We start from the raw sequence: 27,593 nt of genomic DNA on the forward strand, positions 1-27,593 counted from the left end.
GAAAGCTTACAATTGCCAGAGAAACTAGTGGTGGGATATGTTGAAGGACATAAAAAAGGGGCACAAGGGAACAATTTAGCTGATTTAGAAGCTAAAAATGCAACTGAATCAGAGACAGAAAAACTAATAATAGTATTAACATCCATGAAAGAAATGAAAAAAGTCCCCGTAGTGGGTGGGACAGAAGAGGAAGAACTCCTTAAAATGGGAGCCAAGAAAGATAATGAAGGGAAGTGGAAATTAGCAGATGGGAGGCAAATGTTGAATAAACCCCCTGCCAAGAAAATGCTGGAAGGCATACATGGAACAACACAGTGGGGTACACAAGTGCTAGGTGATCAATTTCTGGGGATGCATAGGAATTTTCAGAATAGCTAAGCAAGTAACTGAAGGGTGTGTGATATGTGAACAAGTGAATAAGAAAATAATGAGGAAAACACCCAGGGCAGGGTGAGAACTAGACTTAGGGCCCTTTCAAAACATCCAAGTAGACTTTACTGAGCTTCCCCAGGTACAATGGTGGAAGTTTTTACCAGTGATAGTAGATCACGTGACTCATTGTGTAGAGGTGGTACTCACTGTGAAAGCCAATGCCAGTGTTGTGAGTAAAACACTCGTAGAATCAATCATTCCCTGATGTGGGATGGCAAACAGGATTGATTCCAACCAGGGAACTCATTTCACATTGAAAATATTGCAGAAAGTTGTTCAGGCCTGGGAGTAAAATGGAAATTACACACTCCATGGCATCCACAGAGTTCTGGTTGTGTAGAGAGGATGAATCAAAGTCTTAAAAGAGCTCTAGTTAAGCTAATGATTGAAACCCAAATGTCATGGATAAAATGTCTGCCTTTGGCCTTATTAAGAATTAGAACCCAACCCCAGTCAGATCCGGGGGTGTCACCCCATGAAATGATGCTTTGGTTGCCCTTCCTGGCCTCACCCCAGAAGGCTGCCACCTATGAGGAAGGGGAAGCCAATGCCAAGAAATAAGTTATATCCATAGCACAAACATTAGACGGACTAAGACATAAAGGGGCAATTCCTCAGACTACCACCCTGGATTTCAGAATCCATAATATTAATCCTGGGGATTGGGTGATGATTAAGTCATGGAGAGATTAGCCTCTAACTCCTCAGTGGGAAGGTCCCTTTCACGTACTGCTCACCACCAAATCAGCCGTGTGAACTGCAGAGCGGGGATAGACTCATGCCAACAGAGTCAAAGGCCCAATAGAAGAACCCAAAGAATGGACTATAACATCCAGGTCAGGTGAAACAAGATTGACTCTCAAGCAGAGACTGAGAGACAACCAGAAAAACATGAAGATGCCCAAAAAGTAGAGTCAAGCTTTCAACAACCAGCTTGAGAACTGACTTCCAGTTTTAATGGGTGAGAATTACCAGCATCTGTTGAGGAGAAGTGCTGCTGGCCGATATTTACAAACGAACCGAGACGGGGCAAATCCAAACCAGTGTCGTGAGCTATTTATTTAGCACATTAGTCTCAGCACATTGTTAGACAATGGAGACAGGATGTTAACAGCTCTCTGATCCAAAGGAAATGCCAAGGGGGTGTGACATTACAGCATAGCATAAAACCATCTCAGCCTAGATTTCAGCCAGTCACACATAGAGCAAAACATATTGACAAGAATTCTATCCAATCATATGAAACACACATAATGGTAGTTAACACAATGACTTATTCATAAGAGAAAAAGCACAGAGATCCATTCATACTAACCTTCTAAAGATATACATTAAATAACCTTGTTACAATCTATAATGCCAGTTCTACAGAGGTCTACTGCGCTATTTGTCACGTCTGCTCTACTGCTTAGAAAATTTTTCGCTGTATTAGCAATGTTCACAAAACTTCTCTCAAGGGCCTATCCTTTTTAACCATTTTCTCAAAACCCTCTAACTTTATGAATCCCAGCAGAGAAGCACTAAAAGGACAGTAAAAGGTAATGGGACAGCTTCTTTTAGAAAATAAGACAAAGGAAGGAGGGCAAGCCCAGGTTGGCCCCTTTGTTTGCTACCAAGAAGGCTCCATAGCCCTGCTGCGGGTAGCAACCCTGTAGGCATGGTAAGGTAAGGACAAAAGGCCATACCAGACCTCTATCATTGCTCAGTTGTCTTTTAATTCAGCAGGGACTGGAGGGCAGGACCGAGTTGGCCTCTGTTCTCACCCCTAAGATACACCAACTATGGATAGCAGCCACATAGGCACGGTAGATGGGACTCAAAGCCATACTGGACCTCTTGGATGCCCTTTTGTCCATTCCAAATAAGTGTGTCTAAGGAAATCCTGAGATTTTTTTCTCCCATTCCCACTGTCCTTGCCCACATCAACAGATGCTGGTATGACTCATTCAAGAGAGAGATAAATTTTTTTACTTAATTGTTCAAGCAAAATGACTTATAAAAAAGAAAAGGGAGGCTTGTTATAGATGAGCAATTCTATGGTTGGCTCTCACGATTAAGGGGGGAATATTAAATATATGTTAAGGATCATTTTGTAGATGTATAGTTATCCTTCCCCTCCCCCTTGCATTGTTATCACAGGATGGCCTCAATAGTCAGGGCATTTGGGAGGGTCGGCTTGTTACTATGGCAGCACCTGACCTCCAATCAAGGTGTAAGACAGTGATCTCCACCACTGGACAGTGAAGAAGGAGTCGATTGACAAGATTTTGGGAGGGGCTAGAGGTATAAAAGACAGAACACCCATTTTGTAGATGAGCACACAGTGACTGAATTCTTTGCTCTTGGTGCTGTATTCTTTTCTTTATTCAGTCTTCTGTTGTATTTTGATAAGGTCTTAATAAAGCATTTACATTTTTGAAAGTGAAAATAGCTTCTCACATGGGGCTGGGGAATATGGGCCAAGGTTGTCCATACTGGTTGAGCTCCAAGGTACAACTTCACTGACCTTGCCAGACCTCCTTAGGAGAGACCCTGGATCAATATCAATCACAGAATGCTGCAATCACCTCTTCTCTAAAGAGAACAGTAATAAAATACACTCTTTAAAAAAGGAATACATATTTCTTAGAAGCTCATTGAAATATTTCTTCATAACTGCAAAAAGAAAACTTCCTGCTGAACTTAACTAGACCACAGGAAAATCAAGGCAGAGCCAGGGTTTGTCAGGACTTGCTTGATCCTAATGAGCCCTGTTGTGCATTTGGAGCTGAGCTCATGAACCCTGGGCCTGACGGGAAACTGCACAAATCTTTCCAGGAGTCAAAGTCAGTGGAAAACCCCAAAGTGTCTCAAGGCACCAATGGGTCTCACTGAGGTCGATCTCCAACACAGGCTCCTCATGGACTCCTGGGAGGAGAGAACTGGAGACCAGGATGGCAAAAAACTTCTGAGAGACTCAGTGTAGAAAGGAAATTCCAAAGTACCTTAAAAACCTTGAGTAACTCCAAGTATTAATGAGCACTACTGAGTGTCAGTACAAAGCTCTCAAGGGACTCGTTAAAGCAGATAATTGGGGCCATAATTGCAGAAACATCTCAGAGAGTCTGTATCAAAAAGGAAACACCAAGTAGCTTAAAATAACTGAAGTACTCTGAACCATTAATGAGCCCCAGTGAGTGTTGTTATTGACAAAGCCTCTCCAGGGACTAATTACAGCAGATAATTGGAGGCCAGGATTGCACAAACCTCTCAGACACTCCAAGGCAAAAGTCAAACCCAAAGTCCTTTGAAAAACCTGCAGTCCCTGAAGGGAGCATTAAGGAGCCCCCAGGGCCATTCCTGAGCAAGGCTCCCCAGGGACTCCTTCCAGCAGATCCTTGAGGCCACTGGCATGTGGGCTAGGGGGGGATGCTGAGGGCAGAACAAGGGGCTGACAGTGCCCAGCCTGGCTGGGGCTGTGCCAGGAGGCCCCAGTCCCTCATGACAAGGTGTCTCCTCCCAGCCCTTGGTGGCACAGACCCTGCTGTGCCCCAGGGCACCAAGACTTGGCTTCTCTTTGTCCCCACCTGTCATCACTGCCTCCAGTTCTCTGCTCTATCTGGGGCCTGGGGACACTTTCTCAGTTGTGTCCCTCAGTGGCACCCATTAAAAGTCCAAGAAACTTTGGAGTTGGATTCTGACTTGGAGTTCTGGAGAGGTTTCTTCAGCTCCCTCTCAGGGACTGATGTTCAGGGCCTGAGCACAAAGCCCAGAGGCTCATTAAAGTCCTTGTGCTGTGTCTGTGCTGCTGAGCTGGGCTGGGCTCCTGGCACAGAGGCAGCTCCTGGTAACCAAGAAGAGCTTCAAAAGCACATTTCTCTTAATGAGCAGCTTTTCTCCGAGCCCAGCAGGGCTGGGGCACTGCCTACAGCCACCCCAAGCACAGAACAGAGGCACAGAGAGCTTCAATCAGTCAGGGCTGGGAAGGTGCGGAGAAGTGCCTGGGGCAGAATCACTGCCAGCCCTTGACACAGGAACCTCTGGCTGCAGGACAATGCAGCTGCAGCTCCTGGAGCCATCTCCTAAAGTTGGAACACCCCAATGCCTACAGACCCTGTGAGTACATTCTCTGTCTCTTGTGCAGAGCAGCCAGGGGTGCCCAGGGCTGTCCTGCAGAGCAGGGTCCTGCAGCCCAGGGCGCTGTGCTGGGGCAGGGACTCTGTTGCTGCCAGGGAACGCTCTCAGCCAGCCCTGGCAGCTGCTGCCAGCACTGGGGGACAAGATCTGGGTGGGAGGAGACAGCTGGTAAGACTTAGAAGTGTTCTCCTTGTGTGGTAAGCATGCTGCCTTGTTCAGGATTGCTCCCAGCATGGCATTAAACTGCAGAATATTTCCAAGTAGATTATACAGGGAGCACAGAGAGTCAGGGCCTGCATAAATGGGAAAATCCTGCTTTTTTGATCTACTGCTCTGGGTTGCCTGGATAGGAAATTGCACATAGATATTTATCTCTCTTTTCAGGTTGAGAAAAAAAACTTTTATTTTTTCTCCAATCTTATGTATCCAGGCAGTTAGAGAAATTAGCATAGGGCAACTTAAAGGCAGCATCAGTGTCACTTTTCCAGCCTCCTCAGGGTTGCTGTGTTGCTATCAGAGCCTGCAGAGCCAGAGCTGCTCCTGGGCAGTGCCTGAGCTGGGAGGGGTCTGCAGGGCAGAGCTGAGCCCCCAGGGCTGGGCTGGGCTCTGGCAGCACTGGCAAGGACCAGCCCTGGGCACAGTGAAGAAGCTGCTGGCAGGGACAGCTCCAGGCAGCAGAGCCCTGGGCAGGCAGTGGGGGGAAACTGCCCCCAGGCTGTGCTGGAATATTTGCTCCAAACTCAAGTATTCCGTGATTACTTTTCTTACAGATCCCCATGACAAGCTCAAATGTCCAACAGCAGCTCCATCAGGCACCTCCTGCTGCTGGCATTGGCAGACACGCGGCACCTGCAGCTCCTGCACTTCTGCCTCTTGCTGGGCATCTCCCTGGCTGCCCTCCTGGGCAACGGCCTCATCATCAGTGCCGTAGCCTGTGGCCACCACCTTCACATGCCCATGTTCTTCTTCCTGCTCAACTTGGCCCTCAGTGACCTGGGCTTCATCTGCATCACTGTTCCCAAAGCCGTGCACAATTCCCTCTGGGACACCAGCAACATCTCCTACACAGGATGGGCTGCTCAGCTTTTTCTTTCTGTTTTTTATTGTAGCAGAGCTTTCCCTCCGTACTGTCATGTGTTACTGTCGGGAGTTTAGTTCAAGCATGGCTTAAAGAAAAAGGCCACGAAGCCATGCAGCTGAGAGAAAAGTAACAGGTAGCTGTGAAGCAGTTTCAAAGCAGCTTCCAGCCTGACTTCTATAAACAATTAGTCTCTCTCAGGCATCCTTGTATAAACAATAAAGTTCTCAGGCAGTCTTCCCATAACAAAGGTAACATCCTCTCTGGGAAAAGATGGCACCCTGGGAACAGTTATGGAAGTTTTGGGAACCGTTCGTATTACAGTGAGAACACTGATTTTGTTTGATGTAAACAATCAACGGTATTGTAAAACAAAAGGAGTGGTTAGAGTTTTCTCTGTTAGCCTATCATAAAGCTGTATTTTGGAATATGCATGAAGTTCGTTAACACTATTATTTAAGGTGACGGATCGATCAATAAAGTTGGAGTTCGATGCATTATAGGATGGTCGTTCTCCCCCTCACTTCAACAAATTGGTGACACCCGGACGTGATAGCGGACACCACGACGATCGCGGCCATCACGGGGATTGCGAACACCAAAGGATAAGTGAGGAATGGTTCAGGCTCCGAAGCAGCGGGAGCGGCAATAAGCGCGAAATTAAAGCGGAGGAAAAAAGGAAAACCGCCGATACGCGCCGTGCCCTGGCGACCATATTAGATGGGCCAGCTGATACGTACGGCAGAGAAGTCTGGGAAAACGCTGCTAGGTGAAAGTGCGCACTTAAAAAGAGGTATGGACAGACAAGCCGCATATGAACTTTTTATTATGTTTTTGCAAAAAAGGCAAATTAAGGGAATAGACTTACGGAAGGAATTGCAAGGTCTTTTGGCTTATGGTCTGGAACGGGGAGTCTTTGTGAATCCCCACACAGTTTACGAGTTAACGGAATTGCGTGAATTCGGTGATTTATTGTCAGAGGCTGCTTTAGAGAGTGGTAAAACTGCCAAGAAGCTAAGCAGGCCATGGCGAGTGATATATGGTGCACTATTAGTAAAATATCTCTCTGAGTGCAAGACAGCGGCAGCAGCTCGTGGCGCTTCCGAGTCTGTGCTACTCCGAACTCGGCACGGGCGCTCCGCCATGGCGAGCAGCCGCGGTGAGCGACCGCTTAAAATGCTGCGCTATAGCGGCGGGAGCGGAGCCGCCGCCGCGGGAGCCGAGGTGCGCCGCCCCGGGAGAGAGCAAAGCCGCCGCGGGGGGAGAGCGAAGCCGCCGCAGGGGGAGAGCGAAGCTGCCGCGGGGGGAGAGCGAAGCCGCCGCGGGGGGAGCCACAGGTGCAGCGGTGCCTGCAGCGGAGTCAGCCTGCCGGCGAGTAAACAAAGAGCCCAGCGCAGGGGGGGGGGTTTCGCCCGCTCTGACACACGCACTGCGGGACTGGAGCGCTTTTTGCAGCGGGAGCGTTTCTCCCTCCCCCCCACAGCCGGCAAAAGCTTCAGTTTAAGACCTAACAGCCTAATGGATGTAACTTTTGTCAACAAAAGGAAAAGATCCCTGTTGAAATTAAGAAACAAGTGATGGTAAACAAGGAAAGTTAAAGGCACTTTAGTTCTTCCTGGCAGAGACTGAAACAGGAATCAGCGTACTGTATGCATGGGTCAAATTTCGGCCGGTTTGGCTCGGCATTGGTATGCTGTCTTGAAATCACCTGTATTGGCAGAGACTTTAACATCAGAAGCCCGGATGGCTCAGTCAGTGGAACATCAGACTCTAGAATTATATTTTGAAAAGTTTAAAAATGTTAAGATATGTTAGACTGATTGTATGAGTGAGATGTTGTGAGTGTGCTTTTTGATATAGAAATGCTATAGCAAACACGTGAACAAAGTTATTTTAGCTTAATATTTTAGAATCGGGCCTGTAAGTAAGTTATAGTAAATGCTATATTTTATGTCTATAGTAAGTTTTATCTGTTATTAAGTAGTTTAAGTTAAATTAAATGCTAAATACTATTAAGGTTAAGTTTGTTAAGTTTATTTGCTGTTAAATTCGAGGTCTGTTAAGGTTAAATCATATTAGGTTTAAGATAAGTTAGATTCTGTTAAGTTTGATCTTACATTATTTACAAATAAGTCTAAAATCAGTTAGATTTTGTTATAGTTTTGTTAGAATTAAGAGATTTTACATGTAAGTTCTGTTGATTTAAAATTCTATTAAGTTTAAGTAAAGATAAGTTTAAGTAATGTTAAGTTCTATTAAGTCTAAATATTTTAAGTTTAAGTATTTTAAGTATAAGTGCTATTAAGTTTAAGTGATGTTAGATAGATTTATGCTTTTACGATAGGTGTTTGTTTTATGACTTGTGTTCAAAGTGTTGTTGTGAACATCAGAGAAACCTTGCTAGCTGAAAATACTATTTAGTTATTAGAATTGCCTATTCTTATGTTGCAAAGAGTGTAGCACAGTTAGCCCATAGAATTTTGAAGCCAGTTAAGTTCTATTAATTTGAAAATAAGTCTGCTAAGTTAAGTATTTTAAGTGCTTCAAGTGCATACTACTTTCTCACCACTCCAAATCAACAAAGGACTGAGAATTACCCAGCTGATGCCATTTCAGCCAAATGACTAAAGGATTACAGACTATAAAGCTGATTTTGAACATTTTTGAGAAACCCAAGGAAGAGGTGGATGTGAAAATCTCAAGGACAGAAAGGATCGTTTTCAGACTTGCCTTTCACCTCCTCTCCAGGTTTGCATAAATGAAAACAGCTAACAGCTTTCTTTTCTTAGTCCAATTACCACCTACCGTGCAATGCCTGATAAGGCCGGACATTGTGGCTCAGCTGAGGGTGGTTTTAACCCTTTGGGATAAAACGCTGTTGCCGGACGACCGGGGAACTGATTGACATTATTGAATCATTATCATCTTTCCATATAAAAGGACCGGCAAAAGAGAACTGCCTTGAATGTCACAGCCCACATTGTGCTGCTTGGGTTGCACTGTGTTGTGGAGGTTGTGATGAGACCTTTTGGGTGGATCAGTTGTCACTTTTTCGTTTATGGTGTGATACCTGTAATCATAGACGTAACTGGGAACATAATTGGGAGTAGGCTCTACCGAACGAATCAGGACTAAACACTGCCTCAGCTTTAGATTTTTATGAGACACATGAGCAGAAAATCTTGGCTTATTATCGGTGGGAGGTACAGTGTATTTTGAAAAGGGTTAAAGGTTAAAAACTGATAAGAAAAAAAAAAAAAGGTCAAAGTAAAAACAGAAAAATGAGGTTTACTTTTGTTATATTGCTAGGTGTAGTAGTAGCTGAAGAATTAAGGGTAATACAGTTTAATCAACCTAGAGATAATGTATGAATAACACTTGCTAGACAGATTAATCAGTCGTCGCTTTGTCTCAGCATTGCCAGTATCGTCTCCTCAAGAATTCTGCAGTCTTATTAATAATCGTGCTTTATGTATGCACAATATGGTAAATATTAAATTGCCTGCACAGAAAGGGTATACTGCCAGTCAGAGTGATGGCTACCGACAATGTCTGTTAATTCAATCACTTAATACTCCTTTGCATTCTCCACCTGAGGAGTTGGAGCTTTTTGGAAGTGCAAATGCTAGCATGACCAGCACTTCCAACAGTGGATGGTTTAGCTTTGATTATTCTAATCCTCAAAAGATGAATCCATATAAACAAACATGGGCAACTTTGGATTCAGCCCTAAAGCCAAACATAGTGTCTAAACAACTCTACAGCCATTGTAAAGGCTCTAGCATCATGACACCTAAGAAATTACCTACAGGAATATTTCTGGTTTGTGGAGATAGAGCCTGGAATGGAATACCAGCCCAACCTCAGGGTGGACCTTGTTATTTAGGCAAGTTATCACTATTTCACCCTAATATATCTGTGCTGATGCAATTAAGTCATCAGGTAAGCAGGCAAAAGCGTAGCTTACACAATTTAGACTGTAGTCAAATAGGAGATCCGTGGTTCTGGAGTAAATTTAAACAAGTGATGGTTTCAGCTTTCCTACCCTGGGGTGCTGCAAGCAAAGCATTGACTCTAGCAAAACAAATAGGGTGTTGGGCTAAGGGTGAACTAAATAAAACTTCACAGATATTAGATATGTTATCTTCAGATGTACAAAGTGTTAACCACACTGATTTACAAAATAGAGCTGCTATAGATTTCTTGTTATTAGCTCAAGGCCATGGGTGTGAAGAGTTTAAAGGAATGTGTTGCATGAACCTGTCTAATCATTCTGTATCTATTCATGCTTAGTTGAAAGAGCTACGGCTAGGGCTTAACAGCCTTAAGGAAGAAGAAGGATTGGGTATTGATGAGTGCCTTAAAAGTTTAGGATTGGGACCATGGCTAAGAAACCTTGTAAAATATGCTATAGGGATATTAGGGGTACTCTTATTGCTTTTACTTATATTACCTTGTTTCTGTAGCTGCATCCAAAAGATGGTTAGTAGGATGATAGAGAAAATGTGGCAAACTAACCTCCTTTCTTTTAAAGAAAAAGACGGGGGAAATGTCGGGAGTTTAGTTCAAGCATGGCTTAAAGAAAAAGGCCACGAAGCCATGCAGCTGAGAGAAAAGTAACAGGTAGCTGTGAAGCAGTTTCAAAGCAGCTTCCAGCCTGACTTCTATAAACAATTAGTCTCTCTCAGGCATCCTTGTATAAACAATAAAGTTCTCAGGCAGTCTTCCCATAACAAAGGTAACATCCTCTCTGGGAAAAGATGGCACCCTGGGAACAGTTATGGAAGTTTTGGGAACCGTTCGTATTACAGTGAGAACACTGATTTTGTTTGATGTAAACAATCAACGGTATTGTAAAACAAAAGGAGTGGTTAGAGTTTTCTCTGTTAGCCTATCATAAAGCTGTATTTTGGAATATGCATGAAGTTCGTTAACACTATTATTTAAGGTGACGGATCGATCAATAAAGTTGGAGTTCGATGCATTATAGGATGGTCGTTCTCCCCCTCACTTCAACATGTTACAACTGCTACGTGTCCATCTGCAAACCCCTGCACTACGGGACCCTCCTGGGCAGCAGAGCTTGTGCCCACATGGCAGCAGCTGCCTGGGCCAGTGGCTTTCTCACTGCTCTCATGCACACGGCCAATACATTTTCCCTGCCCCTGTGCCACGGCAATGCCCCAGGCCAGTTCTTCTGCGAAATCGCCCAGATCCTGAAGCTCTCCTGCTCACACTCCAACCTCAAGGAAATTTGGCTCATTGCTGTCTGTTTATCATTTGGCTGTTTTGTGTTCATTGTTTTCTCCTATGTGCAGATCTTCAGGGCTGTGCTGAGGATCCCCTCTGAGCGGGGACGGCACAAAGCCTTTTCCACCTGCCTCCCTCACCTGGCTGTCGTCTCCCTGTTTGTCAGCACTGCCATATTTGCCCACCTGAAGCCTCCCTCCATGTCCTCCCCACCTCTGGACATGGCCCTGTCAGTTCTGTACTCAGTGGTGCCTCCAGCCCTGAACCCCCTCATCTACAGCCTGAGGAACAAGGAGCTCAGTGCTGCAGTGAGGAGACTGATGATTGGATGGTATCAGAAACATTAAACTGCCGGCCAATTTCTACAAATCACTTGTAATAAAAGTTATCTTTGATAATTCTTGTTGTTTTCATTTTGAAAATTTTTGTCTGTGTTTTAGTTTCTTAATCTTCTCCACAAAGATACGCCAATGTTTGTGCCATTTCTCATTTTGATTCTCTCCACCTTCCCTTTGGCCACAGATTTTGTCAATGAGGGGCTGCATTCTTGGTGACTTTAAAGGAACTAAAGGATCTCCTAGCAGAGTTTTCTGCAGACATGCCCATTTGTTACCTTCTCTGGAGCTGCAGCAGCAATGTCTGTGTGCAGAGCTGGGGGCAGATCAGCGCTGGCCCAACAGCTGTGCCCAGCAGCAGCAGCACTTGGTGTTGCCAGTGCTGCTGCCGTGGCCCTGCCCCGCTGCCCTGGTGGCCCTGGTGTTGCTGTAGGGCCTGAGTGCTCTCGGGGCTGGGCACAGTGCTGGGGGTGGCAGTGCCGGGGCTGCAGCAGGGACAGGCCATGGGCACTGCTGGGGCAGCACTGACACCTCAGGCCAGGGCCTGGGGGCTCCAGGCTCCTTGCCCAGGCTCTCTCCAGAACACGGCCAGGCCAATGCTCAGCACAGAAAACCCCCATGAGCAGCCCCAGGCTGGCCGTGGGCAGGCTGGGGGCAAACAGCATGGCTGAGGCTCTGCAAGGGCCCTGGGGGAGACGGGAAGGAGCAGCAGAGCAGGGGCTGATCCATCCCCAGTGCACTGCACAGCCCAGGGCAGCGTCCCAGAGCGTCCTCATGGAGCTGCCAACAACATCCCCCCTCTGCAGCCCTGGCCTCTCCCCCAGCTCACACAGGTGCCCCATCCTTGCAGGCACAGACACGGCAGCACTGGCTCAGGAGCCCCTGTTTGCATTGCACACAGCAGGGGCAGCACCCCCATGCTGTTGGTGTGGGGACATGAACCTGAGAGAGCACAAATACCATCAGCCCCTGGGGCCAGCAAGCGCTGGGGGACACCAGGGAAACCACTCAGCTTTGTTCTGGCCTTGCAGTCAGACAGAAAATTTGTTCCCACCAGCTGGGAGTTTCCTGTCCCACTGCAGACGCTGTTGCTCAGAGCCAGGGCTGCCTGGCAGCCACCCCCAAACTGCCCCCAGCATTTCCTTGACTTTACCTTTGCTTTCTTTAATCTTTTCTGCTACGAATTTCTTCCTGTTGCCCACCCATGAGGCCCAGAAATTGAGGATGCAGTACTCGACTCGAGGTGCTGCCTAACCAGTGCTCAGCACAGGGGAAGAATTACTGCCCTCCTCCTATTGGCCACACCATTCCTAATCCAGGCCAGGAGCCATTGGCCTTCTTGGCCACCCAGGCACACTGCTGCCTCATGTCCAGCCTGCTGTCCATCAGTCTCTGCAGGTCCCTTTCTGCCTGGCTGCTCTCTAGCCACTCTGTCCCCAGCCTGTATTGCTTCAGGGCTTGTTGTGGCCAAAATGCAGGACCCGGTACTTAGACTTGTTAAACTTCACCTTGCTGGATTTGGGCCCTAGATCCAGCCTGTACAGGGACCTGTGCAGAGCCCTCCTACCCTACCCTCCAGCAGATCAACACTCCCGACAACTTGGTGTCACCATGGTTCCATGAGGCCTCTCTGTGTCACAATGTCTTCTTGGTTCCGTGGGACCCCTTGATGTTACAAAGTCCCTTGGATCCTTGGGCCTTGCAGTGTCACAATGACCCTTGGTCCCCCAAGGCCCTGCAGTGTCACAATGGATCCTTGGTTCCATGAGATCTGGTAGTACGGCAATGCTCTCCTTGGTTCCACAGTGTCACAATGGCCTCTTGGTTCCAAGGGGCACTGTTGTGGTCTGTGGTGGTGCAATCAACTTTCCCTCAGAGTGTTTTGTGGTAACAGGAGGGAGCCACAAGAGCACCAGCACACACACATAGACACACACACACAGACACACAGACACACAGACACAGACACAAACACACAGACACAGACACACACAGACACACACACACAAACACACACACACACGGACACAGACACAGAGACACAGACAGACACACAGACACAGACACAGAGACACAGACAGACACACAGACACATAAACACAGACACAGACACACAGACACACACAGACAGACACACAGACACAGACACAGACACACAAACAGACACACAGACACAGACACACAGACAGACACACACACACAGAGACACACAGACACAGTCACACATAGACACACAGACACACACAGACACGCAGACACACACACAGACACAGACACACACAGAGACAGGTAGGAATGCTTCGATCCTCCCCCTGGGAAGAGCATCCCACAATGGGATAATGGAATTTTATCAGTCCTGCAGTGACACTCAATGGCCCATTAGCAGAAGATATCTGCCCTGGAGGGTGTTATCACGGGTGAGTCATGGAAGAGATAAAGAACACTGCCCCACCTGTTTATAGCAGTTAATGAAGATGGGGATTGAAAACATGCAATTGGTTACATCTTCCATTGCAACCTGAAACAGTGGGGTAATCCCTGCTCAGGGGGTGAACACCACCCCCCTTACCCAAACTGGCTCAGGTGTAAAACCCCCACCCTGGGAAGGCCACACACACAGGGGACAATGTCACACTTGGCCCTGCTCCACGGGAGGTCTCTGTCCCTTGTCACTCATTTTTTTCTCTTTCTTTTCACCTCTCTACCTCACATTTACTGTTCAATAAAATCCACTTCAGATCTGGTCACGTTAGCACCTTAATTGGGCCAGAGGCATCTCTTTAGTAATTTTCTTAATCAAATTGCCATAATATTTATGCACAGTGGGTTCAGGGCACTGTTGTCTGACCCCAAGTGCCTTTCACAACAGCATGATTCCCTCCACTCAGGAGGTTGTGGTTCTTTCTGGAAGAACTCTTGCAAACTTGGACACAGTCCCTCCTTCCTCCTGGGGAGCTTATGGAGCTTATAAAAGCTTTTTTTCTTTATGGGAGAAATGATGAGGAAAATGGCTTTTATGGGTGGCCAGTGTAAAGAAAATAATTTGTTGTCTTTCCTTATAAAGTTGTTAAAATCACTGGAGGAAATGGAGCAAATGTTACCAGTGAGACTGAAAGGTTCATTCACCCCATGATGAGGAACACAAGGCGGCTAAAAGTCCCAGAAGAAGCACAGCTCAAGTAGATAAATTTCTGAATAAGTCCTAAATTCTCAGGCTTGGGGGCTTTACCAAATGTGAGAATAATTTTTCCTTTTTTATCCCTGTCACCTTTGTGACTGCTACACAGAGCTTTCCCTTCCTTTTAATAATCTGTATTGGGCAGATTTCCACTTCCCTGTTATCAGAACTGGCCAGCAGCTGAGCTGGAGCAGTGCAGGAAGCAATGAATATTGGAATTGCCACATCACTGCTTGGATTGTCAGTTTATTCATGTTTGGGATTTGTTTGCACTTTCATCCCAAGTTACTTTTGGGAAGAGCAAATATTCTTCAAAGTGATTTTGCATAGTCAAGTTTGATTTCTGCCAAGTTTATTTTGTCCAGTGCCCAGAGGATTCTCAAGGGGTCTCTGTGCCTCTCGCACTTGGGGTTGCTTGGGAGGGGTTTGGGGGGGGTTGTCCCTGTCCCTGTCACTCCAGGCCATTCCCCCGGGAGTCTCCATCATTCTCACCCCTGGGAATGCCTGGGGGGTCTCCCTCCCTCTCACCCCTGTGCCAGGGGGTGCTCAGGGCAGTCTCTGTCCCTCTCAGCACAGGGGATGCTCAGATGTCTCTGTCCCCTCACCCTGGGGGATGCTCGGGGGGTCTCCATCCCTCTGGCCTCAGGCAATGCCTGTGCAGGGCTGGGCACCAGGGGCTCTGTGTCCCTCTCACTGCTGAGGGTGCTCGGGCCTGGGGGGGCTCTCCGACCTTCTCACACCTGGGGAGGTCGGGGGGGTCTCTGTCCCTCTCAGCCCTGCTGTGACCCCACCCAAACATCATCGGGCTCAGAGGGACAGAGACACCCCCAAACCCCCAGAAGGGCTGAACCTGGGATTTGGTTTGGGGCTGAAGATTTAGGAAGGGACGGGAATTGGAGCTGGGGTTGGATTTTGGGTTGAGGTTTGGATTAGAGCTGGGATAGAGGTTAAGGTGAGACATGGGATTGGCTTTAGGGCTTTAGGTTGGGATTGAGTCTGGGGCTAGACAAGTCTGGCACTGGGATGAGAATAAATACAGAACTGTGAGTGTATCTAAACATGGAGTGAGATTGAGACCAGGGTCAGGGTCAGGTTTGGGACTGAGATCACCCAGAGTGGGACAGGGGGGATGTCACTGCAGGATGTCCCTGGCATCGTCCCAGCCCTCCTCAGGCACCTCCAAACATGGGGGGCAGCTGAGTGCTCCATGATCCAGGTTCTCCCTCGCTGCCCCTCAGTACCAGGCGAGCATTCCCTGAGGGCAGCCCTGACTGTGACCCTTGGGGCTCTGGGATCAGCCCACACATCCCTGTGGGAGCAGCTGCAGACAGGACGAGAGATTTCCCCCCCTCTTTCCGGAAAGAAGCCCAGCTGCCCTTTTCTTCTGGTGCCTTGCCCTCTCCTTGGGCAAGGATGTCAAACTCACGAGAAGCAGGAAAATCCTCATTCCCTTTCCCCGTTTCCTGGGAGCCCTAGGAATGCCCCTCTGGGATCCATGGCACTTGCTCCCAGGGGCTGTAATTCCAGTTCCCAGCCAGGAGAAGATGTTCCTGCCCTCAAAGGAAAAGCTCTCAAGAAGGACCCAAAAGCCAAGTGGAGCAAAATCCTACAGTGACATTTCACTGCCAGCCTTCAGAACCTCACCCATGGCTGTTGTAGCTCCTGCACTGGGAACTAAATCAGGGCAGGGTCTTTGGTGGCAGTTGCCCTGGCTCAAGAGAGGCACTGAGAGAGAAACAGAGCAGGCAAAGAGAGGCAGGAGAGAAAGGAGGGCACAAACACAATCATCTGAGAAGGTGGCACTCTGAAAAACAAACTGGAACTGGTGGAAAATGAATGGGAAAGAAAGAAAGAAAGAAAGAAAGAAAGAAAGAAAGAAAGAAAGAAAGAAAGAAAGAAAGAAAGAAAGAAAGAAAGAAAGAAAGAAAGAAAGAAAGAAAGAAAGAAAGAAAGAAAGAAAGAAAGAAAGAAAGAAAGAAAGAAAGAAAGAAAGAAAGAAAGAAAGAAAGAAAGAAAGAAAGAAAGAAAGAAAGAAAGAAAGAAAGAAAGAAAGAAAGAATTTTGTAACTTTCTTTACTATCAAAATACAATTTCCTCCCTTTGTCACAAACCTCCCCCTGGTGACATTCAGCAGGGCTGTTAGAAATTTCTTTGTTCTGGGTGGATGTTCCAAGCTGCAGCCACAAGCAAACAGAGAATGGGGATTTTCCTGCTCCTGGGAAGTTTGACACCCTCAGCTGAGGAGAGGAGGAGGCATCAGAAGAAAAGGGAAGCTGGGCTTCATTCTCCCACAGGTAAGAGGGGGGGAAATCTCTCGTCCCATCTGCAGCTGCTCCCACAGGGATGTGAGGGCTGATCCCAGAGCCCCAAGGGTCACAGTCAGGGCTGCCCTCAGGGAATGCTTGCCTGGTATTGAGGGGCAGCGTGGGAGCACCTGGATCGTGGAGCACCCAAATGCCTGCCATGTTTGGAGTTGCTTGAGGAGGGCTGGGACAACGCCAGGGACATCCTGCAGTGACAACTCCCCTGTCCCACTCTGGGTGATCTCAGTCCCAAACCTGACCCTGACCCTGGTCTCAATCTCACTCCATGTTTAGATACACTCACAGTTCTGTATTTATTCTCATCCCAGTGCCAGACTTGTCTAGCCCCAGACTCAATCCCAACCTAAAGCCCTAAAGCCAATCCCATGTCTCGCCTTAACCTCTATCCCAGCTCTAATCCAAATCTCAGCCCCAACTCCAAGCCCAGCCCCAATTCCAGCCCCTTCCTAAATCCTCAGCCCCAAACCAAATCCCAGGTTCAGCCCTTCTGGGAATTTGGGGGTGTCTCTGTCCTTCTGAGCCCGATGATGTTTGGGTGGGGTCACAGCAGGGCTGAGAGGGACAGAGACCCCCCCGACCTCCCCAGGTGTGAGAAGGTCAGAGAGCCCCCCCAGGCCTGAGCACCCTCAGCAGTGAGAGGGACACAGAGCCCCTGGTGCCCAGCCCTGCACAGGCATTGCCTGAGGCCAGAGGGATGGAGACCCCCCGAGCATCCCCCAGGGTGAGGGGACAGAGACATCTGAGCATCCCCTGTGCTGAGAGGGACAGAGACTGCCCTGAGCACCCCCTGGCACAGGGGTGAGAGGGAGGGAGATCCCCCAGGCATTCCCAGGGGTGAGAATAATGGAGACCCCGTGGGGAATGGCCTGGGGTGACAGGGACAACCCCCCCAAACTCTTCACAAGCATCTCCCAGTGCGAGAGGCAGAGAGACCCTTGAGAATCCCCTGGGAACTGGGCAAAATAAATTTGGCAGCAATCAAGCTTTACTCTGCATAAATCACTTGATGAATATTTGATTTTCCCACAAGTCACATGATGACAATGCAAACAAATCCCAAACATGATTACACTGAAAATAGAAGCAATTCTGTGTCAATTACAAGTCAGATCAATTCTAGCACAGCTCCAACTCAGCTTCTTGCAGGTTCCAATTAAAGAAAAGTGCAAATTTGGCCCAATACAGATTATTAAAAAGAAGGAGAAGTTCTGTGTAGCTGTCACAAAGGTGACAGGGGCGAAGAGTATAATGACTCTCACATTTGGCAAAGCCTCCAAGGGCATGAACTCAGGAGTTATTTGGGAATTTAGCTACTTGAGCAGGGCTTCCTGTGGGACTTCCAGCAGCCCCTTGTGTTTCTCACCTTGGGGTGAATGAACTCTGTCAGTCTCGCTCGTATCACATGATCCCTTTTCTGCAGTGATTTTAGTAAACTTTTCAAGGAAAGACAACAAAATATTTTCTTTAGACTGGCCAGCCACAACAGCCATTTTCCTCATCATTTCTCCCATAAGTCTCTCTGAGGAAGCTGCGTCAAAGTTTCCAAGAGTTCCTCCAGAGAGAAGCACAACCTCCTCAAAGGAGGGAACCATGCTGTTGTCAAAGGTACTTGGGGTCAGACAACAGTGCCCTGAATTCACTGTGCCAAAATAATGTCGCAATTGGGTTAAGAAAATTCTTAGAAAGATGCCTCTGCCCCAATTAATGTGCTAATGAGACCAAATCCAAAGTGGATTTTATTGAACACTAAATGTGAGGTAGAGAGAGAGATGGAAAGAGAAAAGGGGGGGAGAGCAAGGGAGTGACAGGGACAGAGACCTCCCCTGGAGCAGGGCAAGTGTGACAGTGTCCCCTGTGTGTGTGGCCTTCCCAGGGTGGGGGTTTTACACCTGAGCCAGTTTGGGTAAGGGGGGTGGTGTTCACCCCCTGAGCAGGGATTACCCCACTGTTTCAGGTTGCAATGGAAGATGTAACCAATTGCATGTTTTCAATCCCCATCTTCATCAACTGCTATAAACAGGTGGGGCATTGTTCTTTATCTCTTCCATGACTCACCCGTGATAACACCCTCCAGGGGAGATATCTTCTGCTAATGGGCCATTGAGTGTCACTGCAGGACTGATAAAATTCCATTATCCCATTGTGGGATGCTCTTCCCAGGGGGAGGATCCAAGCATTCCTACCTGGATATAAGCTGAGCCTTGCTACACCAGCAGGACCTTGCCTACTGGATTCTCAGAGGACAAGAGCTCCAGAACCACCACTGGACCTTCAGAGGAAGACCAGACCCTTCTACAGGATCACTGCTTTGACAGAATCACATTCATCACTCCAACAGGACTGCAGCCACCATTTACTGGGACTGCTGCCACCACCCTGACTAACAGGGTGTCAGATTATATCCTGACTCTGTCAGTTTAAGGCAGTGTTTCTGTATCATTGCAATTCTGGTTTAGACTCTCCCCCAGGTTTGCCTTCAAACCAGGACAAAATTCAATGCGCTTATCCCTTGTTTTCCTCCCACAACAGATTTTCCCATCCCCAACCCTTCACCAGATGGAACACAAGGCTGTGAGGAAAATTGTTGCCCGATTGATAAATGACACAAAACTCGGATAAGTTTTGTGGGTGCTTTATTAAGGGCCCGGGGAGCTGGGGGACTCACCTCCCTAAAACCCGAGCCCCCAAATTCACGTATGGGTGCTTCCCTCTTATACATGCGATTCACAACAAAGTCTCCAAGAAACAGTTCCCTGTTCCCCTTGCCTAGTCACAGACCCCTTGTGATACATTCCTTGGTTCACAAACAAGATCATTAATCTTCTGCTTATCTTATTCTAAGAGCATTGTATGCTGCCTCCAGACAGGTTAGCATTCTTACTTTCCTGCACTAGTTTAAATATTTATTAAATCCCTAAGACTACCTGCTAGGTTACACACAAAACCCAACACACTTTCAACGGCTACAAAACTACTTTTTAACAAAACAGTTCACACACAACTCACTATAATTAAACATTTTGCTAAATTTCATTTCTTTTCCAACAAATGAGGATCCCCCAGGACCCCCAAGCAGGTGAGGAGAAAGTCAGTTCCCTTTCCCCTTCTCTCCCACTCCATCTCCCAGCCCAGCATGGCCCCTGGCTGCAGGACAACCCCGGTGCCAACGCTGTCCTGCTCTTGTCCCGGGGATGCATTGAGGGGATCTCCTTCTCCTTCCCTGTGGCACGGAGGGAAATCACATCCTCTCCTTGTGCTTTCTCCCCCAGACAAGGAGCTGAGGAGGGAGGATAAATCCCTATGGCAGGACATGGTAGAAAAGGCCATTTTGAGCAGCTCCATGGTCTGGAATCCAACAGGGAGGAATAGCCTCTGAGGTAGAACAGGAGGAGGGGCTGCAAACCCAGTCCAGGGTGCTCTGAGGAGGAAAGACCCACCCTGTGCCAGGAAGGTGGACAGAGCTTAAGCCAAAGCTCAGAGACAGTGGAGGAAAATTCTCCATGGCAGAACCTCATTGAAGAGGTCGTTTTGAGTGACTCCACAGTGCAGAATTCCAATGGGGAGGAAAATCCCCAGAGATCCTGCAGGAGGATGGGCTTCAAAGCCAGCCCAGGGTGGTCTGAGGAGGAAAGACCCACCCTGTGCCAGGAAGGTGGACAGAGCTTAAGCCAAAGCTCAGAGACAGTGGAGGAAAATTCTCCATGGCAGAACCTCATTGAAGAGGTCGTTTTGAGTGACTCCACAGTGCAGAATTCCAATGGGGAGGAAAATCCCCAGAGATCCTGCAGGAGGATGGGCTTCAAAGCCAGCCCAGGGTGGTCTGAGGAGGAAAGACCCACCCTGAGCCAGCAAGGTAGACAGAGCTTCAGACAGAGTTTGGAGCTGGTGGTCCATGAGGAGCTTCATGATGGGGAGAAGCCCTACAAGTACTTGGAGTGTGGGAAGAACTTCAGGCAGAGCAGCACCCTGATCAGCCACCAGAGGATCCACACCAGGGAATGGGCCTATGAGTATGGGGAATGTGGGAAGAGCTTCAGCTAGAGATCCACCCTCATGACCCACCAATGCATCCACACTGGGGACAGGCCCTATGAGTGTCCCCAGTGTCAGAAGAGTTTTCACGTCAGGTCCCATCTCCTCAGCCACCAGCATATTCACACAGAAGAGAGGCCCTTCCACTGCCCTGACTGTGGGAAGGGTATCTAGCAAAACCTCCACCTCATCAGGCACCAGCGTATCCACACTGGGGAGAGGCCCTGTGAGTGTGGGGAATGTGAGATGAGCTTCAGCTGGAGCTTCAGCCTTAGTTGCCACCAGAGGATCCACACCAGGGAATGCCCTACAAGTTTGAGGAATGTGAGAAGAGCTTCAGTCGTAGGTCCCAGCTGGTCATCCACCAAATAATCCACACTGAGGAGAGGCCCTATGAGTGTCCCGAGTGTCACAAGAGGTTTCAGACCAGCTCCAATCTCCTCGGCCACCAGTGGATTCACACTGAGGAGAGGCCCTTCTGCTGCCCTGACTGTGGGAAGGGCTTCAAGGGCAACTCCATCCCCGTCACCCACCGGCGCATCCACACTGGGGAGAGGCCCTACGAGTGTCCCCAGTGTGGGAAGAGTTTCTTCGGCAGCTCTCACTTGACTAGACACTAACGGAGGCCCCGGTAAGGGAAGCCCTGCAAGTGCTCCAACTGCCGAAGAGCTTCGTGCACCGCTCTAGCTTCATGCCCCATGGGAGGATCCACATTGGTCAGAGCCTGGTGACCCACATTTCCTGTGATCCATGTTGGGAGGACACCTGGCTGGTTATCCTTTTTGTTTGGCCCTAATTTTCTTCTGATTTTTCTTTATCACTTAAAAACACCTGAAATATGACAAAAAAGAAAGTAATTGATCAATAATATCTAAAATCCTACTATTTAACAGGTGTTTGAGGTGGAATTTATGGTTTGGGAACATATTCTGGAAGATTTGTGTGTTCTTGCGGGATTTCAGGAAGTATTCTCCATATCCTTGCACTCCAGAATTCAAGATGAATTGGTCTGTCACCTCAAAATTATTCAATCCCACTGAAAACACCTCAATTTTACCCCAAAATGGCTCAATCCTTGTCAAATTGCCTTGTTCCCACCTCAGAAAAACTCAGTCCCATGCCATATCTATTTGATTCCACAATCTCCAGGGTGAGATAGTGTTGGAAGGAGATTGGGAGAAGTGAGATCAAAATTTGAGAGTGTGGGATCAGGATTGTGTAGGTCTGGGTGTGTGTGATCTATTTTGATAGTAATTAAAACTTTCCGAACTATCGATTTCTGTCCCATTCATTTTCCATCAGTTCCAGTTCTGTTTTTAGAGTGCCATCTTCTCAGCTGATTGTATTGGTGTCCTCCTTTCTCTCCTGCCTCACTTTGCCTGCTCTGTTTCTCTCTCAGTGTCTCCCTTAACCCAGGGCAGCTCCCACCAAAGATCCTGCCCTGATTTAATTCCCAGTGCAGGAGCTACAGCAGCCATGGGTAAAGTTCTGAAGGCTGGCAGTGAAATGTCATTGTAGGATCTTGCTGCACTTGGCTTTTGGCTCCTTCTTAAGGTCTTTGCCTTTGAGGGCAGGAACATCTTTTCCTGGCTGGGAACTGGAATTCCAGCCCCTGGGAGTGTATGCCATGGATGCCAGAGGGACATTCCCAAGGCTCCTAGGGTGCTGCTCCTGCCGTGCCTCCCAAGGAGCTGTGCAGTGCCAGGGAACAAGGTCCAGCAGCTCTGTTGGTTCTGCAGTTCCACAACAGCCCCTGGTTCCTTGAGTGTCCATACTGCCAACAGAGGTTCCTTGGTTCCCATGATGCCCTGATGTGTGACCATGAATATTTAGTGCCATGAAGTTCTTCGGTGTCACAATGGCCTCCCTCGCTCCATGAGCTTCCGCAGTGTCACAATGGCCTCCTTGGAGGGGCAGTGTCACCATGGACCATTGGCTCCATGCAGCCCTGCTGGGTCACCATGGACTCCTTGGTTCCATGAGGTTCCGGGAGTGTCTCCATGGATCCACAGTGTCACAATGGACCACTGAATCCACATGGCCCTGCTGTGTCACCATGGCCCATTGGTTCCATGGGACCCCAGGGTCACAATTGACTCCTTGCTTCCATATCACCCTCTTAGTGTCAAAATGGTCCTGGGAACATCTGTTTGCATTCAAGAGAGAGATGTTAATGGTGAGGGTGGCACCAGCAGCCTCCATCTGCAACAGAGATCCAGGGAAAGGATAGGGACGGAGAATTCAGCTGCAAGACTCAAAGAATTCTGCTCCCAGAGATCATTTCTGCTCACAAAGTCCCTTGGAGAAATGTGACACCATTCCAGGCAGCCTGGACTGAGCAGGTGGCTCCTGAGTGGGGTTTGTTGTTCAGGAAATCTGCTCAGACTTTTCCATTTTTTCTGGTTTGAAAGCAAAACCAGTGAGCGACTCCAAGTCAGACTTACAATTTATTAGGAAAAGAAAAAAAAAACCCCAAAATGCATTCAGTAATACAAAAGAAAAAACATTGACAAAGTCAGAATACAACTTGACACCCTGTTGGTCAGGGTGTTGTTAGCAGTCCAGTTGGAATGGTGGCTGCAGTCCTCCTGGAATGCCAGATGTGGTTATGTTGGAGCAATGATCCTGTAGTAGGGTGTAGTTTTCCTCTGAAGATCCAATGGAAATGGCAGCTGTTCCCTGGGAAATCCAGTGGAAAGGCAGCTTGTGCTGTCCCAAACCCCAGATTATATTCAGCTGGGGATGCTTAACTCCTCCCCACTGGGCGAAGCATCTCCCAATGAGCTAAAATCATTCTATAAGTCATGGGGTGGGTGCAGAAATGGCTCCCAGAGGGAGTTATCTCTGAGTCATGTGGCAAGGCATTGATCAGCCCATTTACAGGAGATAAGGAAAAAACAATGCCCTTCCTGCTTTCAACAGCTCTTGAGGATTGGAATAGAATACATCTTTACATTGTAACCTAAGACATCTATCACTGATGGAAGGGTGGGATGGAATAACTTCATATTTGAGGTCATTTTGAGCTCTGCTGGCAGTTTCCCGAGGTCTGGTAGTGCTGTTGGCTTCAGGAACAATTTGGGCAATGGCTCTGGGACTGAGGGCTGGGTGAAAAATGAGAATGGTTGTTAGTCTTGTATTTACAGTCTTTTGCTATATGTCCAGTTTTCTCGCAGTTATAACAGTTTCCACTGCCTTTATTACATTTTGTATTGTGGAGAAGCACATTTGCTGCAACCAGCGCTTCCATTGCACCCTGGCCGGTGGCCTTGGCTAGGCTGGAGTCACAGTCTGAGACCGCTTGACAAATGCAAGCATCAACCATCTGAGCGATGGTCAGCTCATGGACAAGGCGGAGGGTGTCCAGAACCTTTCTGCAGTCAATACTGGCATTACAGAAAGCTAATTTGCTAATAAGATAATCCCAGACCTTTTCATCGTCTACCTGTTTTTCCAGCACTTTAATAAGGTGATCGACAAACTTGATATAGCTCTCATCCAGGCCCTGGCAAATGTCAGTGAAGTCAATGTGGGATGTAGAAGTGTCAGGTGGAGGAGGGTAGACCATGCAGCACCTTTGTGATCTTCCAGTATTGACCAGGGGAGGACTTCAGCCTGATATTGCAGTCTAGTATAGTCTCCTTCCCTAGTAATGCAGTCCAATGTGAGGTGTTGTCACCGTTCTTCCTCAACATAAACCTTTTGGTAATTCATTAAATTTATTTATCCAAATTTGTTTCCACAAAATAAACTCAGCAGGTGACAATAAAATTTTTATACACTCTATTAATTTATGGTACCATCGTGTGGGCAGTAAATGGTGCATCCAGCAAATTCTTAAAAAAGGGAGAACTCCTCCAATAGCCCTTTGCAGCCTTAACTAAGTCCTTAATTTCCCTATGGAGGTAGAGAATCCAAGATTCAGATGGCACCTGTGCAGTATAAGCAGGGGCCAAAACCTAAATGGGAATCCATAGGGAATAGATTTAGGTTTTGGCCCCTGCTTATACTGCACAGGTGCCACCTGAATCTTGGATACCACCTCCCAGTCCCCCTCCTTTGCAGCTTTTCTCCACATCCTCTGCCAAGAATGCTTGGGCTCATCCTCACTCTCAGATAAGCTATCGCTCTCTTCCTCTGCTGAGGAAGCAGGTCTGCTGGGAGGGGCGTAGGGCATTCAGCCAACTGGCAACACCTTGTGTTGAAGGCCTTTGATAGCCAAAATGGCTTCCTTCCAGTTGGCCCCATGTCCAGTTCCAGGGTCGGAACTCAACATCAAGATGGGGCCCGTCACAGGGGAGGTATGTGGAGCAAAGGCGGGAAATGGGGATGAAGGCTGAAGGGAATCTAAAAAGGCGGTCTCTCTAACAGGAGCATTGCCATCTTGTGATTTATAGGAAGGGGGATTAGGATCAGGAGATGAAGGAATGTGGGTGAGGGAATATCTCAGGGCAGCATGGCCACTACCACCCTGAGGAGAGGACAGAAAAGGAGGGAAGACGACAGGTAGCAGATGGCTTGTCTGTGCCAAAGAGCGGGCTCCATCTCCCATCCTGTTCTCAGGGAACATGGGTTTGGGAACGTGGAGGGGGGAGGATTGAATAAACCAGGACAATGGGTTGGAACCATGAACTCGTTACATGATCCCATAAATTGAATGAAACAACAGATAAAATTTCCCAACTTTTAAAACCCCTTGTGTTTGTAAAATATAAAGTTTTTTTCCCAAGAGCATCCCAAAACGGTAACTGAGAGATAGAATCAACAGAAATATTGGGAAACTCCTCAAATAACCATAAACAATACCTTTAAAACTCCTCTCAGAAAATGAACTCCCCTCTAAATTTAAAACTCTCCAAAACTTAACAAAAACATCCTTTGCAGCTTGGAACTGAGTATTTCCCATAGCTGCACCCAATGAAAGAGGAAATGCCCATCCACAGGAACAGAAAATCAAAAGCCCAAACCCCTGGGAGCTCTCTGCAACTCAGTCACTCACTCTCAGTCTCACACTCTTCAGCCAAAGTGGGGTTTGTGGGGCTGTCAGCAAAGCTGGTCCCATAGATGTTGAGGGGATTGTCGACTTCTTCTTCAGTGAGATTCAATAAAACTCAAGTCTCATTTCAGTGTTATGGCTGACCTGAAGGGGTACAGCTTCCAGTGACATCTGGCTGGCAGGATCACTGCTGGAGATGCTACCGGGGACCTTAACAAATCAGGTCCCTGTTCGGGTGCCATGTGTAGCATCATTGCTCTGCTGAGGCCCTTGTAGCATCCAGCACTCATGAGCCCAAAGCTCACCGCTACCTTAGTAAGCTGACAGAACAGGCAGGATGGGTTTTCATATGATCTCCTGCAAACTGGGTTTATTGGTACAGGAACAGGGTACACAGCTGAACAGGGTCCGCGGATGAAGACAGGGTGCAGGCTGAAGGAACAAAGTCATATGGGGTAGTGAGGGTGGAGCTGAGGGTCAGGGTCCAATGGATATGGGGGAAATGGTGCAGAGGAGGGGTCAGATCTCAGGTCAGCCAATAAGGAAACAAAAGTGGAGGAATGCAGCAAACTAGGGCCAATGGAGGGACAGAGAGAGAAGAACATTCTAGGGCTAAACAAACGTGGGCAATAGGAGTTTAACTAGGATAATTAAGCAAATGGACCAATGGGGTAACATACCATTCCATAAATCATGTGCTTGCAAAGATCTATGGGAGAAGAAAGCGTCTCACCCTAACCTGAAAGCCTATTCCTCTTATCTGGAACAGGTCCTCTATGTCTAGGGGATTGAGACTCTGATGGCAGGGCTCTGGGCCTCCACACATCCTCACAGCTGGCCCAGGGCAGGTCTGGACTGGTCTTGGTGGCAGCTTGGGCTTGGCACACACTTGAGGAGGATGTCTGTTTTCAACAGGGAGCTTAGGAGTTTTAGATTACTAAAATAAAAGAAGAAAAACCCCACTCTGCCTGAGTGCAGCAAGTTCTCCAAGATAAGCTGACCCCAGGTGAGTGAGGAGAGACAGGATGGGGTTTGGAAATGTGGAGCAAGGCTCTCCACACTGGGTCAGATCTCAAGACACAGCTTCTCTGACCAGGACAGACCTCCTTAGGAAAGCCCCTGGGTCTATCAGTCACAGAATGCTGCTATCATTTCTTCTCTAAAGAGAACCATACACCCTTAAAACAGGAATATGGATTTATTGGAAGCTATTTGAAATATTTCTCTGTAACAATAGAAAAAGAACTTCCTAGTGAACTGCACTACAGTAGAGGGAAATCAAAGCAAAACCACAGTTTGTCAGGATGTACTTGATCATAATGAGCCCCATGGTGCATTTGGAGCTGAGCCCTGAAACCTCAGGGCCTGAGAGGAGATTGCACAAACCTTTCCAGGAGTCAAAGACGGACAAAAACCCCAAAATGTCTTGAGCCATGAATGTGTCCCTCTGAGGTCCATCCCCAACACAGGCTCCTCATGGACTCCTTGGAGGAGAGTATTGGAGGCCAGGATGGCATGAAATCCTCTCAGAGACTCAGTGTAGAAAGGAAAATCCAAAGTACCTTAAAAACCTTGAGTATCTCAAAGTATTAATGAGCACTACTGGGTGTCAGTACAAAGCTCTCAAGGGACTCGTTAAAGCAGATAATTGGGGCCATGATTGTACAAAGCTCTCACAGAGCCTGTATCAAAAGGGAAACACCAAATACCTTAAAAAAACTAAAGTACCCTGAAGTATTAATGAGCCCCAATGAGTGTTGTTACTGACAAAGCCTCTCCAGGGACTAATTACAGCAGATAGTTGGAGGCCATGATTGCACAAACCTCCCAGAGACTCCAAGTTAAAAGCCAA

The 27,593-nt window shown here is 47.7% G+C and overlaps 1 pseudogene; it reads left to right on the forward strand.

Annotated features, from left to right (window-relative positions):
• LOC131570585 (zinc finger protein 420-like) overlaps nucleotides 1-22,190 on the forward strand; it is a 48,213-nt pseudogene extending 26,023 nt beyond the window's left edge.
• Nucleotides 22,191-27,593: the final 5,403 nt, after the last annotated feature.

The sequence above is a fragment of the Ammospiza caudacuta genome, chromosome 36, assembly GCF_027887145.1.
Source record: "Ammospiza caudacuta isolate bAmmCau1 chromosome 36, bAmmCau1.pri, whole genome shotgun sequence".
In the NCBI taxonomy this organism is placed as follows: domain Eukaryota; kingdom Metazoa; phylum Chordata; class Aves; order Passeriformes; family Passerellidae; genus Ammospiza; species Ammospiza caudacuta.